Genomic DNA, 17,748 nt, shown 5'->3' with positions numbered 1-17,748 from the left:
GGGCGTCGCCCTTGGAGGCGCTGGATCGATCAGGCACAGGAGCGAGAGGTTGGGGTATCGAGCAGTGAGATGGGGATCGGGCCAGCGGCGGCGGAAGGGAATGAGGAGGGGCTCGCTAGGTTTACGGGGGCGTGACTAGGCTTTGGGCCACTGGTGGGACGAGGCTGCTGGAGGCCCAACTGGCCGACCGGGCTGCACTGGGGTTCTCCTCTCTCCCTCATTCTCTCGTACCAGAGAAAGAAAGAAAAAAAGGAAAGAAAGAAAGGAAAGGAAAATAAAAAGGGAAGAGAAGGGACTTAGGCAAAGGGGTATTTTTTCAGACTCACAAAACTGAGCTCGATCTAGGAAAATGAAAGTGGCATGATTGAAAGATTTAAATTCAAATACATTTGAATTTAATTCAAATACATTTGAATTTAATTCAAATGGTTTGAATAAACTCAAGGTTTTTTTAAGAGTCCAAAAATGTTGGGAAAACAGGAAGAGTCTCGATAAAAGGGAAAAGAATTGTTGGCAAAGTTTGGAGGTGAAACTTGAAGCAGAAGACACTTGAGAGTTTAAATTGCAAGTGTGTTTGCGGTTAATTCCAAACTAATGGAATATTTATAGTAGGTCCCTAAATACTAGGATGATATGTTATAAAGAGAACTCACCATGTGAATTCCCTCGGTTTAAATGGATCAAAGATCCATATGGTTTATTTGGTTTAGTTTTTAAAACGGGTTGCATGATGACATGATGCAATGCACAAATAAAAGGGCAGGCACAAAAGAAACACACAACGAAACCTGGAACACATAGAAGTCTTCTCGAGCATCGGTCTCGGGGCGTTACAACACTCCACCACTATGAGAGGATCTCGTCCCGAGATCTAGAATGGCACCGGAGGGACAAGCGGAAGAGAAAGAGAAGAGGTAAAACTAAGTTGCTTCTTTGACAAACGAGTGAGACCAAAGAAACTTGAAAAGGTTAAGCCATATCGAGAAAAGAATACAACGGAGATAAATGAAGTTGAAAGCACTCCGGTAGGGAAGCGGAATAAGGAATTACAAATTCGGACAGCACTTCGGATGAAAAGAGATGAAAGACTAGATAAAATGAAAGAGCTTGAGCAAAGGGGCACAACACTCCGGTTAAGATGATAAACATGATGAGGACAAGAAAAAGGTTTGAAAAGAGCAGCAACACAATTCCTCCGGGAGAGGGTAATAGAAGATAGATGATTAAAATAAAGAATGGAGAAGAAAATGCCAACTTCTGCCACAAAGAGTTTGAAAAGGCATCTTTAGGAGAAGGGTTGAACGGAGTTGTTGGAAAACCAACAACGAAAGGATAAGCTTGATATGCTCTTGTGGAGTACATCTCAAATTAAGAGATGAAAACCTACCACTCACAGGAAAAATAATTTGATTGGTAAGAACAAGGAAACGAGAAACTTATTTCACCGAAAGGATAAATGAAGAACTTGGATCATTTATAATCACCATAGATAGCAACAATCCTTAGGGAAGGCTTTAGGTGAAATATAACCCAAGATAACTCCAATGACGAGATTGATGGATTTAAAATATCTCATTCTTGACACCATGTGAATCATGAAAACATGAACTCAAATTATCAAGAATGGCATAATACCACCTCCAATAATACGGAAGAAAGAATTGCACTCTGGATAGCAAGATTAAGAATGCTTGAACTCCTCTGAAAATCATCTTGATGAACGTTTCAGAATGGATTAAATCCTTGATGAATCATTATGTAGAGCCTCCATGAAGAATTCCGGTAAACAAAAGAATGATCAAACAGAAAAAGGGAGAGAAGCTGAAAACACAAGCTGAAACCCTGTAAAGATTTTTGATAGATCCCCGTGATTACATAATTGCGAGAGCTTGGAACTCCGGGAAAGAAAAGATAAGGCATCTCAAACTGAGAATATGATATGATGAACCACTCTGGAAAAAAGAAATTACTCATTCGGATGAAACAAGAATAGGAATTACATTATGCTCGTCCTTCATCAATTAAATTGATGACAATCAACGGATTTGACATACTACTTATTCTCGTAAAAAGGATTAAGATAGATAATGCGCAAACTTGTAGAGGCCTTCAACAAATCACCGGTCGGGATTGGAAAAGAATGAATGAATTGATACGGAAGAGAGATCTTGAACGAACCACCGTAAGAATTAAAAATGAACCAAGAGAAGATAAAGAAACACTGGAAAGAATTTGCAAATGAACGAAGATGCTCAAGAGAATCTAGATACATGAGAACGAAGGGATCATGAACTGATTAGAGATCACTTGAACGAAGCACCGGTAAAATTTGGAGTATGAGAGCTGAAAGCTGAGAATGAATAAATTCTGAGATGATGGACTCCGGATGAACACACTGAAAAAAAAAGCTCCTGAATTGCTCCGGAAGGATGAAAAGAATTCTGACAATCGAAAACAATTATGAGAGGATGGTCTCGAACTAGAACCACGAATCTCTGAGAGAACGGATAAAATATGGATGTAAAACTCTTCTTCGGTCTTCAAATGTTGAGAATGACGACGAGAAACACCACCATGAATTGCTGAGATACTCCGGAATGAAGAATGGAAAGGTTGATCCAACGATGATAAGAAATTGAGAGATCTTGGAGAAATACATCTGACTGATGAAAACTTCATTCTTATGTCAAACTTCGAAATGAAATTGAGGTTACCCCCGGGAAAATAAGAAGAGTCAGGTAAGATCCTGGGAAAAGACCTGTGGGTTAGGGCCCACTCAAAATATAACACCGTTGAAATGATTTGAAGGAGAGATTGCATCGGTTGAATTAAATGACTTGAATGAGATAACAACCTCGAAAGAGCTTGAAAGGATTGAGAATGGAAATGAATCTTTTGAGATATCTTGAGCACTCCAAAACAATTGAATAGCGAGAAATGAATCATTATGAGGTGCACCGGTATGAGAAGGCATTAGAAACGAGGAAAGGATATGATCAACACCAAAAGCTTGAATTGAAACCACCGGAGAAGAAAGAGAACAAATAATGTTGAACATGAAGCTCCGTTAGAATGTTCCCGAGAATCACCGGATACGAATATTGACGAAAAAGAATGGAGAGACTTCTCATCAATAAAAAGATACTTGATTAAGAAATCTGAGTCCTTGAAGAAACAAGGGTGGGAGGGAGGGAAACAAAGTCAACTTAAAGATGGATGAAACGAACAACGTTGAGAAGAGTTAGAGGTTATCTTGCGAATGTTGAAATGATCGGGTCCACTTGAAGAGAAACACACCGGTGAAAATGATTGACTTGACAATCTCGATTATCATGAAGGATTGGTATTCACATCGGAGTATGAGAACACCGTTTAGGAAAGGTATGTAATCAACACTTGACTTCGAAGCAACTCGAATACCACAATTCAAAACAAACAAAGGATTGGCTTGCAAAATAAGCCGGAACAAACATATGATAGAGATTTCGTCCGAAGTTTTCATGGTGGGGCCTACACGGGCTCAATCGTACAGCACCATCATGTACAAGGCAGTGCACATGACATACGAAGCGTCCCCGAGTTGGCATAGCCAAGGACTCTTTAAGACACAACGAGACCACTGTAAAACCGACCGTGAATAGGCGGACCCCTAGACGTCGAACCCCAATTTCATATCATACATCTGTCGGAAGGATATCCTAAGAGCTACTTGAATTCCCACTTATAAACTCCCGAAATTTTCCGGTTATGCAATCAGGTGTTGGGGATACAGGGGAAGCATAATATCTCACCCAAAACTAACAAATCCTACATCCAGCTGTATCCATCCTTCAACACATAACCAAGAAACCTTCGGAAATCGTCTACCTCAACCTTCGAAAAGCATCCGTTATACGAGTTATGGCAATACTCCCGAACTCCCGCCCCAGTACTGGGTGGCGTCGAGGTTATCTCACCAACGAACTGCATAAAAGAGATTTTCGATGTCGGCGTACTAAACTCAGGTATTCCAAAACTGCAACGATAAAATTGTGACGACAACACCTCGGAGCTCAACTCCCCGGGACACTGCCACAAAACCCCTGACAGGAGGCAACAAGACAATGTTCTCGTCACAAAACCATCGAAACGATTCCAAGATACCCGCGTGATCCTAAAAAAACTTCGTGAAATTTGAGAAGAGAAGAGTCAAAACTCTACGTCAGGATGCCTTACCAGAGCGATGAAGGGACTGGGGAGTAAAAAGAATTCCTAAACCCTCCGATATATAATTCCTAAATGACTCAAAACATTTTTTTTCTAGACTCAACAACGGCTGCTAATTCGATCAAGCAGTGGGGGCTCCTAAGGTCGGGGAAGGCTCTGATTACCAACTTGTAACGCCCTCGATGCGGCTATATCTCCCACGTGTCGAAGCACGACTTAGAGGCATAACCGCATTGAAAGCAATGTCGCAAGTGAAGTAATCTTCACACAACCCATGTAATACATAAGGGAAAGAGATACATAGTTGGCTTACAATCGCCACTTCACACAATACATGAATAAAGCATTACATCATCCAAATACAATCAGGGTCCGACTACGGAACCAAAATAAAAGAAGAACCCCAAATGCGACACGGTCCCCGATCGACCCCAACTGGGCTCCACTACTGATCAACTAGAACGAAACAACACAAAGGACAAGATCTTCATCGAGCTCCTCCTTGAGCTTGGTTGCGTCGTCTGCACGAACTCATCGGCACCTGCAAGCTGGTTTTGGAAGTATCTGTGAGCCACAGGGACTCGGCAATCTCGCACCCTCGCGATCAAGACTATTTAAGCTTATGGGTAAGGTAAAGGTATGAGGTGGAGCTGCAGCAAGCGACTAGCATATATGGTGGCTAACATACGCAAAGGAGAGCGAGAAGAGAAGGCAAAGCATGGTCGATAAAAGTATGATCAAGAAGTGATCCTAGATCAACCTACGTCAAGCATAACTCCAACACCGTGTTCACTTCCCGGACTCCGCCGAAAAGAGACCATCACGGTTACACACGCGGTTGATGTATTTTAATTAAGGTCAACTTCAGGTTTTCTACAATCGGACATTAACAAATTCCCATCTGCCCATAACCGCGGGCACGGCTTTCGAAAGTTCAAATCCCTGCAGGGGTGTCCCAACTTAGCCCATCACAAGCTCTCACGGTCAACGAAGGAATAGACCACCTCCCGAGACATTTCGATCGGACTCGGTATCCCGGTTCTACAAGACATCCTCGACAATGGTAAAACAAGTCCAGCAAGACCACCCGCTGTGCCGAAAAATCCCGATAGGAGCTGCACATATCTCGTTCTCAGGGCACACCGGATAAGCTAAGCGTACAGGAGCCGACGTAACCCAACTTTCCAAGGGATGGCCCTCCACGGTGCTCTGGGTTGGACCAACACTCAAAGGAGCACTGGCTCGGGGGTTTAATAAAGATGACCCTTGAGCCGACTGACTCAAGGGAAAGAAAAGGCTAGGTGGCAAATGGTAAAACCAATGTTGGGCCTTGCTGAAGGAGTTTTATTCAAGGCGAACTGTCAAGGGGTTCCCATTATAACCCAACCGCGTAAGGAACGCAAAATCCGGGAACATAACACCGATATGACGGAAACTAGGGCGGCAAGAGTGGAACAAAACACCAGGCATAAGGCCGAGCCTTCCACCCTTTACCAAGTATATAGATGCATTAATTAAATAAGATATATTGTGATATCCCAACAAGTAAACATGTTCCAACAAAGAACAACATCTCCATGTCCCAACAAGGAACAAACTTCAATCTTCACCTGCAACTAACAACGCTATAAGAAGGGCTGAGCAAAGCGGTAACATAGCCAATCAACGGTTTGCTAGGACAAGGTGGTTAGAGGCTTGGCTTAACAATATGGGAGGCATGATAAGCAAGTGGTAGGTATCGCAGCATAGGCATAGCAAAAGAGCGAGCAACTAGCAAAGCAAAGATAGTAGTGATTTCGAGGGTATGATCATCTTGCCTGAAATCCCGCGAGGAAGAAGAACGAGTCCATGAGGAAGACAAACAGACGTAGATGAACGGATTCTCACCACACGAAGTTACCGGAATCAACCCGAAGAAGCAACACCGGAAAGAAGCAAACAATCATAGTAAACAACCACCACATAAATATGGCATGATGCACAAGCAAGTATGATGCATGTCCGGTTTAATGAAGCATGGCATGGCAAAGTGCACAAACAATCCTACAAATTAAGTGGAGCTCAATATGCAAACACCACATTCAAGTTATTTAGTTCTCTCTTGTTTAGGTACTCAACAATATTAAATGTTGGTTAACATGGCAAGAGGTGAAACATAACAAGACTAAACCACCTAAACAATTTTAAATGGGGCCGGATATAATAAACAACAAACCCGGTAAATCCCCATATGCATTTATCAACTTGGTACAACAAAAATTTTAAACATTTAAATGTTGTTATCATGATGCGCATGACATGAGCAAGTTTTATGCAATATTTCTGAAAATGTTGGCACGAAAAGATATGAGGCATTTGTCATCGTGGCGGAAACGAAAGGGGTGCCACGACAACGAATCCGGAAGTGATGCCACGGCAATATATCGGTTCCGGTAGCTCATAGAGATACCGGTGGAAAAGGAAGTGACAGGAGCGAGCAAAAGAAGGTGGGGCGCTCCCGGATACCGGGTGTCTCATGTGTCGGCGGCATGGCAACCGAGGGTCGTGCACGTAACAAACGGGCACGCTACAAACACGGGGTTCATCTCGTATCACAAAACATGCATTCGGTCCATGGACGGTCGTGTCGAGGTTATACCTTACAAAGGAGTATTCTCAGAGCAGTTCGAGTTCGTAGAGGAAGTAGTCGTTCACGGCCGTCGTGGTACACGTCCGGGAAGCGGTAGAGGTACGAGTCTTCGACAACGGTCATCGTACACTTTCCGAGGTCGTCGGTAGAGGTTCTCGCGATTCCGGCGACGGTAGTGGAAGTAGATGTTCACGGTGACGGCGGTAGAAGTAGTCGTCCTATCGTTCATCGGCGATCATCGGGACGGTAGTGGTACATGGTCGTCGTGGGAAGTAGTCGTACTCGCGAACTTGTTGGATCCACGGCGACGGTAGTGGAACTTCACGAATCCGTGGTCTCCGGGTGTAATGGTACTTGAAGAAACCCGAAACGTCCTTGATCATCCAAAATGGCACAAATGAGATGTACATCCACGGACTCTTCCGACTTGGGCTCCGGGTATAGGATTTGACGAGCTCGCGGAGACGATGGAGAAAGAAAACAACGGAGCATCAATAGACACGAAGGCCACGGACATGACATGGGGCTCCCCGAACCCATGGAAACGGCCGACAGAAGGAGACTGCTAGTGGAGGCAGGGCCACGCCAAGGTCGAAGGTGGCCGGGCAAGCTCGACGGAGGTCATCCGCTATCGTACGAAGCAGGAGCAGCAAGGCACAGCAGCACACTCGAAGCTGCAGGCCAGCACGATAGCATCCATGGTCGACGGCCATGCAGGTCGCGCGAGGGAAGGCGGGCGAGCAAAAGAGCGGCGAAGTGCCATGACTGAGGGAGTAGAAGGAAAGGATTGGGTGCTAGGGGGAGTAGCAAGACGCGCCATGGTGGTGGCTGCGAGCTCTTGCGCAGGGAAAGGAGAGGGCAGCCTGGTCGTGGTGCTGGAGGAACACGGTGCCGGCTTCGGGGAGCTCCCTCGGCGGCGGCTGGAGGACGGAGATACCAGAGACGCATCCAGGGAGGCGGGTGCTGCACGGAGGCTCGACGAGGGCCGGATCGATGCTCGGGGACGGGCGCGTCCATGGGCGGCGTCCTGCTGGTGGTCGGCGGCGCGGCGCCATGGCCGAGGCTGAGGTCAGGGCCACGGGAATCGGGTGTCGCCCTTGGAGGCGCTGGATCGATCAGGCACGGGAGCGAGAGGTTGGGGTATCGAGTAGTGAGATGGGCATCGGGCCAGCGGCGGCAGAAGGGAACGAGGAGGGGCTCGCTAGGTTTACGGGGGCATGACTGGGCCTTGGGCCACTGGTGGGACGAGGCTGCTGGAGGCCCAACTGGCCGACTGGGCTGCACTGGGGTTCTCCTCTCTCCCTCATTCTCTCGTACCAGAGAAAGAAAGAAAAAAAGGAAAGAAAGAAAGGAAAGGAAAATAAAAAGGGAAGAGAAGGGACTTAGGCAAAGGGGTATTTTTTTCAGACTCACAAAACTGAGCTCGATCTAGGAAAATGAAAGTGGCATGATTGAAAGATTTAAATTCAAATACATTTGAATTTAATTCAAATGGTTTGAATAAACTCAAGGTTTTTTTGAAGAGTCCAAAAATGTTGGGAAAACAGGAAGAGTCTCGATAAAAGGGAAAAGAATTATTGGCAAAGTTTGGAGGTGAAACTTGAAGCAGAAGACACTTGAGAGTTTAAATTGCAAGTGTGTTTGCGGTTAATTCCAAACTAATGGAATATTTATAGTAGGTCCCTAAATACTAGGATGATATGTTATAAAGAGAACTCACCATGTGAATTCCCTCGGTTTAAATGGATCGAAGATCCATACGGTTTATTTGGTTTAGTTTTTAAAACGGGTTGCATGATGACATGATGCAATGCACAAATAAAAGGGCAGGCACAAAAGAAACACACAACGAAACCTGGAACATATAGAAGTCTTCTCGAGCATCGGTCTCGGGGCGTTACATTACACCACTGCATAGAGGGGGGAAGAGTTGGTGATGATGGTGGTGAAGTTGTTGGTGAACATTGCGGTGATGATGATGGCCCCCGGTGGCACTCCGGTGCCACCGGAAGCGAGGGGGGAGAGCCCCCTTCTTATTCTTCTTCCTTGACCTCCTCCCTAGATGGGAGAAGGGTTTCCCCTCTGGTCCATGGCCTCCATGGCGTGGGAGACGCGAGAGCCCCTCCGAGATTGGATCTGTCTCTCTCTGTTTCTGCGTTTTTAGATTCTACCCCTTCACCATTTTATATATTCCCGGAGATCCGTAACTCCGATTGGGCTGAAATTTTAGCATGATCTCTATCCGGATATTAGCTTTCTTGCGGCGAAAGAAGGGCATCAACCATCTTACGGGGTGGCCATGAGGGTCAGGGGTGCGCCCCTTGCCTCGTGGCCCCCTCGGGCATCGTCTCGCGTGGATTTTTATTCCCCAAAATCATATATATTCCAAAAAAATCTCCGTCAGTTTTTATCTCGTTTGGACTCTGTTTGATATGCATATTCTGCGAAACAAAAAACATGCAACAAACATGAAATGGCACTGGGCACTAGATCAATAGGTTAGTCCCAAAAATAGTATAAAAATTTGCCGAAAGTATATGAAAGTTGTAGAATATTGGCATGGAACAATCAAAAATTATAGATACGATGGAGACATATCAGGAACAAGAACGGAGTTACAAGTGATGATTTCAGGACTTTGAAGCCACCATAATGAGTGCATGAAGCCTTGGACGAACTATACAAGATGTCACTTCATAAATTTCGTCCAAAGGCTATTATAGGTGCTGTGTCACCTTATTTTTGGGCCAAGCCCATGTAATTTCAAAATAGTCAAGTATATGCTATTTTTAGAGTCTGAATGTGTGGGGGAAATTTTAGGGTTGGTTTCGGACTCCTCCTCCAAGGGACACGAAATTCCCCCCTCTTCCTCCATATATACATCCCTTAGGGCATCATTTAGACTTTCGGTTTTGTTTAGATTAAAAGTTCGCCATAGCTGCAGCTTCGCGTACTTCGTTTGTGTTCAATGACCAAACCAAGGCATCACAGAACCCCACCTTGATCAATAAAGCTTTCATCTTATATTCGCAATATCCAGATTGCAATCTTAGTTTCTTGCTTGTTCTTCGTTTGCTTGCAGGAAACAGACCCTCGTGGTCAGGTTGATCGTGCTCCGGCATGGTCAATAACCCCTCAGAAGTTGGTTTAGCGATTGCTAAGGCGCGATGTCTCACACGTTCATAGTCGGATCGTCAAGGTTGACTCCCACAGAAAACGATTGCCACCATCTAATCGAAACATCGCAACACCTTTTCCTCTATCGATTTCTTGCTTAAATACTACACAATTCATTTGATATTGCTGGGTAAGTCAACATGCAGATACTTGAAAAGAAAACTTACTTTGAACAATGTCTGGACGGATCATATCATCGGGGAAGTTAGCATATTTCTCATGACCATGCTCTTCTATGTGTAGTGCAATTTTAGTGCAACTTTCAGTACATAAAACTTAGAAATTCCTTTCCAAAGGGCAGTGCGAAAATAGGAGTCACCACGTTCATCAAGTCTTATAGTAGCAACGACTGTAAATCCATGGTTTGTGTTCAGTATGACATCCCTGCAGTTTTGATTTATGTAAAGGGAAAGATTGTGCACTACAAATTCTGTTGCATAGCAAGGGACGCGCTACAGAAAATGGTAGGATTGTTAAAGAAAATATGGTAACATCCAAATATGGGCCCAAATTGAAAGAACTGTACAACAGTTGAAATCGAAGGACAAAAATCTATAATTAAACAGATAGGGTAAACATGATGTCATGGACATATGAGAGTAATCAAAAGAACAATACTCATTAATTTGCCTAATATAGAAAGAAGAGAAAAAACAATCCCCTTTGACGTATATGGTGCATGTGGTACCTTTTATCCAAATGTAGCAATATTTAGGAAATGTTCAGGAAAGTAGGCCATGCCAACTGATTTATGGTGAGATCAAACATACCATGCGCATCCTCAAGTCATCTGGGACAGTGAGATGGAATTCCATGGATGTCTGGCGGGGCTGCAAAGTCCTGATGTGTCTTCACACTGTACACTCTACGAATGAAAGAAAGCCCTCAAATGAGCTTGAATAAAAATGAACTCATGGTGATTTCAGCCGAGTGATTAAAGGAGGCAGATGAACTGGGATAAGAGAAGAGATAATATCTCATTTAATTAGTTACCATGTTGTCCATGAGAAAAAACCCTCAGTATGGCGGATTCCTCAACCGGGCGGAGCTAGGTCGACCGCGAGCAGCGTCGAGAAGTCGATGGTGATAGGCGACGGCAAGCGGAAGTGACAAAATGCGGTGGAGTTTGCTGGTAGCCTGGCGGCGGTGGCAGGCGTCGAGCTAAGTGGTTGCTGCCACGATAGGCAGTGCCATGCATAGACGCAGAGAAGCTTCTGCAGGTGGGAATCTGGACCGGAGGGGGTGGTAGGCAGGGTGAGGGTTTTTGTGACGTGGGGATGGTGAGGGTTTTCGTTTTTCTTTTTTGAATTGGGTGGTGAGGGTTTTCTATCCCACAAAGAATTTTGGATGCAATGGTTTGCTAGAGCCAGCCGTGTGTGATTAACGTAGCAGGCAAAATGAGAGTAATTGCACACAATTCCAATTTTGGGAACCATTTGTGATTGACGTACTACTTCCGTCCTGGTTTATTGGTCCCCTTTGTAATTTGTACCAAATTTTGACCAAATATTTATCTAACAAATGTTTATGCATGTCACCAAAAATTATATCATTGAACACTATGTTCAAATACTCATCCAACGATATAATTTTTGCTGACCTGCACTAACATTTTTTCAGTTAAATCCTTGGTCAAAATTTAACACAAATTACAAAGGGGACCAATAAACTAGGACGGAGGTAGATTCCATCAACCGAACTGATTGCATCCATATCCCACATTTACACATAAAGAAACATAGATTAAAAATACTCAAACATAGATAATAAGCGTACACAAGCATAGTTCAACCATAAGTACATAGTTCAACAATACATAGTTCGATCGCACATCTCATCTCATCTGTCGGCACGATTCCGAAGCTTCTCTAGGTACTCGGCGTATGCATCGTGCACCACCCTGCGAGAATACTTCTACTTGAAGGAGCCAACAACTCGTCCTCTTGCATGCGCTAGAACACTTTCATACGCATCATGAAGCTTGTGGTTGCAAAATGGGCATCGATAGCCGCCGTCCCAGGTCGTAATATGCCTGTTATGCATTCCCGCATAAAGCTCCCTCATGATTTGCCTCTTGTACCTCCTCTGGCCATCTTCATCCTCGCTGTCCACATTATTAGACAACACCTATACAAATAGTAAAAAAAGTGTGGCGTCAAATTAATGTTTACAAACTAATCTCTAGCGAACATTTGGCAGTTGCCAAAATTTTGCATCAAATCAATGTTTACATGCTCTGAAGTAGGATTAGGAATTTATGGCTATTTTTATACATATCCAGATATTATGGTTCGATTTGTAAGCACAGTCATCTATGTACAAACCAATCTTGAAGAAAATAATGGCACAAACATATATGTAGGTCATTCAAAATCAATTGTCAAGTCCTGGCTAGGAATTATTAGCACGGACACTAACCCTAGTCGGATTACTAGAAGAAATCATTTGCACAGATGAAACAACTAATCAATAATCACTTGTACCATTCAAACAATCAATACACTACACGGATCTAAAGAAACTTACTCAGATTTCATGGATTGGGAGAACATAACCATAGGATTTATATTCCAAAAGGGGGGAGATAGGAGTAACCAGGGAAACCCTAGGATCTATTTGACACATAAATGGGTATAGATGACTAACCAGTTGTCCGTCATCGCCGGAGTTGTCGCCGGAGTGGTCGTCGGAGTCATCGTCGGGGTCGTCGCCCGGGTCGTCACCGGAGTCGATGTTGGCCTCCGCCTCCGGGTGTGGAAGCTCGACGCTGTCGACGGCGTCAGGGTGCAGCGATACCTCGGTGGTGATGGCAACCTATGTCTCCATCTCCATGCTGTGCTTCGTTCCTTCAGTAGCCCCGACGTCGCCACTCCCTGCGATGGGCGCTTCGGTGGCATCCGCATACACGGACGGCTTTGAGGACTGAGAGCGGCGTCGAGTATGCAAGTGGAGAGAGAGGATTGTGTCTGTGGAGAGGATGGGGGGTGCGGCCGCTCGGGTGCGCCATTAATATGGAGTCGTGGGAGAGAGGCAGGCGTCGGTCAAACCGCTAGCTCGCCTCCCTGTGAGCGTGTGCATCGGGCTGCTGGCATGCCTACCATCATTTCACAGAGCTACTCGCACGCCTACCAATGACACTACACAGCAAGCATGCCTCCCATCAATTCACACACCTGCACGCACGCCTCCCGGTTTGCCTACGCGGCGGACTGCTCGTTGCTACCTGTTGAGCTTGCATTGGTTTTTCCCTTGAAGAGGAAATGGTGATGCAACAATGTAGAGTAAGTATTGCCCTCAGTTTTTGAGAATGAAGATATCAACCCAGTAGGAGACAATGCACAAGCCACCGAATACCTGCACAAACAAACACCAACTTGCACCCAATGCGATAAAGGTGTTGTCAATCCCTTCACGGTTATTTGCAAAGTGAGATCTGATATAGATGGATAAACGGTAAAGTAATATTTTTGGTATTTTTGGTTTATAGATCATAAAGTAAAAGATTGCAAAGAAAGTAAATAGGAAACTAAAATTGTAGATCGGAAACTTGTATGATGGAAACTAGACCTGGGAGCCATAGGTTTCACTAGAAGCTTCTCTCAAGATAGAAAATATTACGGTGGGTGAACAAATTACTGCCGAGCAATTGATAGAAAAGCGTAAAGTTATGACGGTATCTAAGGCAATGGTCATGAATAGAGGCATCTGCACGTATGAAGTAGACCGACTCCTGCCTCCATCTACTACTATTACTCCACACATCGACCGACTCCTACCTGCTCTAGAGTATTAAGTTCATAAGAACAGAGTAACGCATTAAGTAAGATGACATGATGTAGCAGGATAAACTCAAGCAATATGATGAAAACCCCATCTTGTTATCCTCGATGTCAACAATATAACACGTGTCGGTTCCCCTTCTGTCACTAGGATCGAGCACCGCAAGATTGAACCTAAAGCTAAGCACTTCTCCCATTGCAAGAAAAACCAATCTAGTTGGCCAAACCAAATCGATAGTTCGAAGGGACTTGCAAAGATATCAAATCATGCATATAAGAATTCAGAGGAAATTCAAATAATATTCATAGACAAGCTTATCATAAATCCACAATTCATTGGATCTCAGCAAACACACAGCAAAAAAGTATTACATCGAATAGATATCCAAGAACATCGAGGATAACATGGTATTGAGAATCAAAGAGAGAGAAGAAGCCATCTAGCTACTAGCTATGGACATGTAGGTCTGTGGTAAACTAATCATGCTTCATCGGAGAGGCAATGGTGTTGCTGTAGAAGCCATCTGTGATCGAATCCCCCTCCGGTAAGACACCGGAAAAGGCCCCTTGATGGGATCTCATGAGTACAGAAGGTTTTGGCAGTGGAAAAGTGGTTTCATGGCTCCCCTGGAAGGTTTTGGGATATTTGAGAATATATAGGCAGAAGAAATAGGTCGGTGGAGTCACGAGGGGCCCACAAGGGTGGGGGCGCCCTACCCCCTAGGCGCCCCTCCCGACCTTGTGGCCACCTTGTGGCTTTCCTGACGTGCACTCCAAGCCCTCTGGATGTCTACTGGTCCAAGAAAAATCATCGCGAAAGTTTCATTCCGTTTGGACTCCGTTTGGTATTCCTTTTCTGCGAAACTCTAAAACAAGGAAGAAACAAAGACATGCACTGGGCTCTAGGTTAATAGCTTAGTCCCAAAAATAATACAAAATAGCATATTAATGCATATAAAAATCCAAAACAAATAATATAATAGCATGGATCAGTAAAAAATTATAGATACGTTGGAGACATATCAAGCATATCCAAGCTTAATTCATGCTCGTCCTTGAGTAGCTAAATAATAAAAACAAAATATTTGATGTGGAATGCTACCTAACATATTTATCATGTAATTCTCTTTATTGTGGCATGAATGTTAAGATCTGTATGATTCAAAACAGAAGTTCAATATTGACATAAATACAATAATGCTTCAAGCTTACTAACAAAATAATTATGTCTTCTCAAAATAACATGGCCAAAGAAAGCTTATCCCTACAAAATCATATAGTCTAGCTATGCTCCATCTTCATCACACAAAATATTCAAATCATGCACAACCCCAATGACAAGCCAAGCAATTGTTTCATACTTTTAATGTTCTCAAACTTTTTCAATGATGCAATACATGAGCGTGAGCCATGGACATAGCACTATAGGTGGAATAGAAGGTGGTTGTGGAGAAGTCAAAAAGAAGGAGATAGTCTCACATCAACTAGGCGTATCAACGGGCTATGGAGATTCCCATCAATAGATATCAATGTGAGTGTGTAGGGATTTCCATGCAACGGATGCACTAGAGCTATAAGTTTATGAAAGCTCAAAACGAAAACTGAGTGGGTGTGCATCCAACTCGCTTGGTCATGAAGACCTAGGGCAATTTGATGAAGCCCATCATTGGAATATACAAGCCAAGTTATATAATGAAAATTCCCACTAGTATATGAAAGTGATATCATAGGAGACTCTCTGTCATGAAGATCATGGTGCCACTTTGAAGCAAAAGTGTGGTAGAAGGATAGTCACATTGCCCCTTCTCTCTTTTCTCTTTATTTTTTATTTTCTATTTATTTTTCGTCTGGAGTCTCATCCCGACTTGTGGGGGAATCATAGTCTCCATCATCCTTTCCTCACATGGGACAATGCTCTAATAATGAAGATCATGACACTCCTATTTACTTACAACTCAAGAATTACAACTCGATACTTAGAACAAAATATGACTCTATATGAATGCCTCCGGCGGTGTAACGGGATGTGCAATGAATCACGAGTGACATGTATGAAAGAATTATGAACGGTGGCTTTGCCACAAATACGATGTCAGCTACATGATGATGCATAGCAATATGACAATAATGGAGCGTGTCATATAAACAGAACGGTGGAAAGTTGCATTGCAATAGTGGAAATGCCATAATAGGTAGGTATGGTGGCTGTCTTGAGGAAGGTATATGGTGGGTTTATGGTACCGGCGAAAGTTGCGCGGTACTAGAGAGGCTAGCAATGGTGGAAGGGTGAGAGTGCGTATAATCCATGGACTCAACATTAGTCATAAAGAACTCACATACTTATTGCAAAAATAGATTAGTCACCAAAACAAATTACTACGTGCATGCTCCTAGGGGGATAGATTGGTAGGAAAAGACCATCGCTCGTCCCCGGCCACCACTCATAAGGAAGACAATAAATAAACATGCTCCGACTTCAACGCATAACGGTTCACCATATGTGCATACTATGGTACTCACAAACTTTAACACAAGTATTTCTCAATTTCACAACTACTTGCTAGCACGACTCTAATGTCACCATCTTCATATCTCAAAACAATCATAAGGAATCAAATTTTCATAGTATTCAATGCACTTTATATGAAAGTTTTTATTATATGAAGGAAATATGCCCCTAGAGGCAATAATAAAGTTGTTATTTATATTTCCTTATATCATGATAAATGTTTATTATTCATGCTAGAATTGTATTAACCGGAGACTTAGTACATGTGTGAATACATAGACAAAAAAAGTGTCCCTAGTATGCCTCTACTTGACTAGCTCGTTAATCAAAGATGGTTAAGTTTCCTGACCATAGACATGTGTTGTCATTTGATGAACGGGACCACATCATTAGGATAATGATGTGATGTACAAGACCCATCCGTTAGCTTAGCACAATGATCATTAAGTTTTATTGCTATTACTTTCTTCATGACTTATACATATTCCTTTGACTATGAAATTATGCAACTCCCGAATACCGGAGGAACACCTTATGTACTATCAAACATCACAACGTAACTGGGTGATTATAAAGATGCTCTACAGGTGTCTCCGAAGGTGTTTGTTGGGTCGGCATAGATCAAGATTAGGATTTGTCACTCCGAGTATTGGAGAGGTATCTCTGGGCCCTCTCGGTAATGCACATCACTATAAGCCTTGCAAGCAATGTGACTAATGAGTTAGTTGCGGGGTGATTCATTACGGAATGAGTAACGAGACCTTCCAGTAACAAGATTGAACTAGGTATGAGGATACCGACGATCGAATCTCGGGCAAGTAACATACTGATGACAAAGAGAATAATGTATGTTGTTATTGCGGTTTGACCGATAAAGATCTTCGTAGAATATGTAGGAACCAATATGAGAATCTAGGTTCCGTTATTGGTTATTGACCGGAGATGTGTCTCGGCCATGTCTACATAGTTCTCGAACCCATAAGGTCCGCACGCTTAACGTTCGATGACAATTTGTATTATGAGTTATGGTTTTGGTGACCGAAGTTTGTTCGAAGTCTCAGATGAGATCACGAACATGCCAAGGAGTCTCAAAATAGTCGAGAGGTAAAGATTGATATATTGGATGATGATATTCGGACACTGGAATCGTTTCAGAACGGTTCGGGTATATTTCGGAGTACCGAGGGGTTACCGGAACCCCTCGGGGAAGTATTGGGCTTACATGCGCCTTAGTGCAGAGAGAGGGGAGCCCGCAAGGGGTGGCTGTGCCCCTCCCCATGGGAGTCCGAATTGGACTAGGTGAGGGGGCGGCGCCCCCCTTTCCCTTTCCCTCTCCCTCTCCCTCTCCTTCCTTTTCCCCTCCGATGAGAAAGGAAAATAGGGGGGGCGAATCCTACTAGGGGTGGAGTCCTAGTAGGACTCCCCCCATGGCGTGCCCCCTTGGTGGC

The sequence above is a fragment of the Triticum dicoccoides genome, chromosome 3A (genome assembly GCF_002162155.2).
Source record: "Triticum dicoccoides isolate Atlit2015 ecotype Zavitan chromosome 3A, WEW_v2.0, whole genome shotgun sequence".
NCBI lineage: Eukaryota > Viridiplantae > Streptophyta > Magnoliopsida > Poales > Poaceae > Triticum > Triticum dicoccoides.
Note: the sequence above shows the minus strand (reverse complement) of the source record.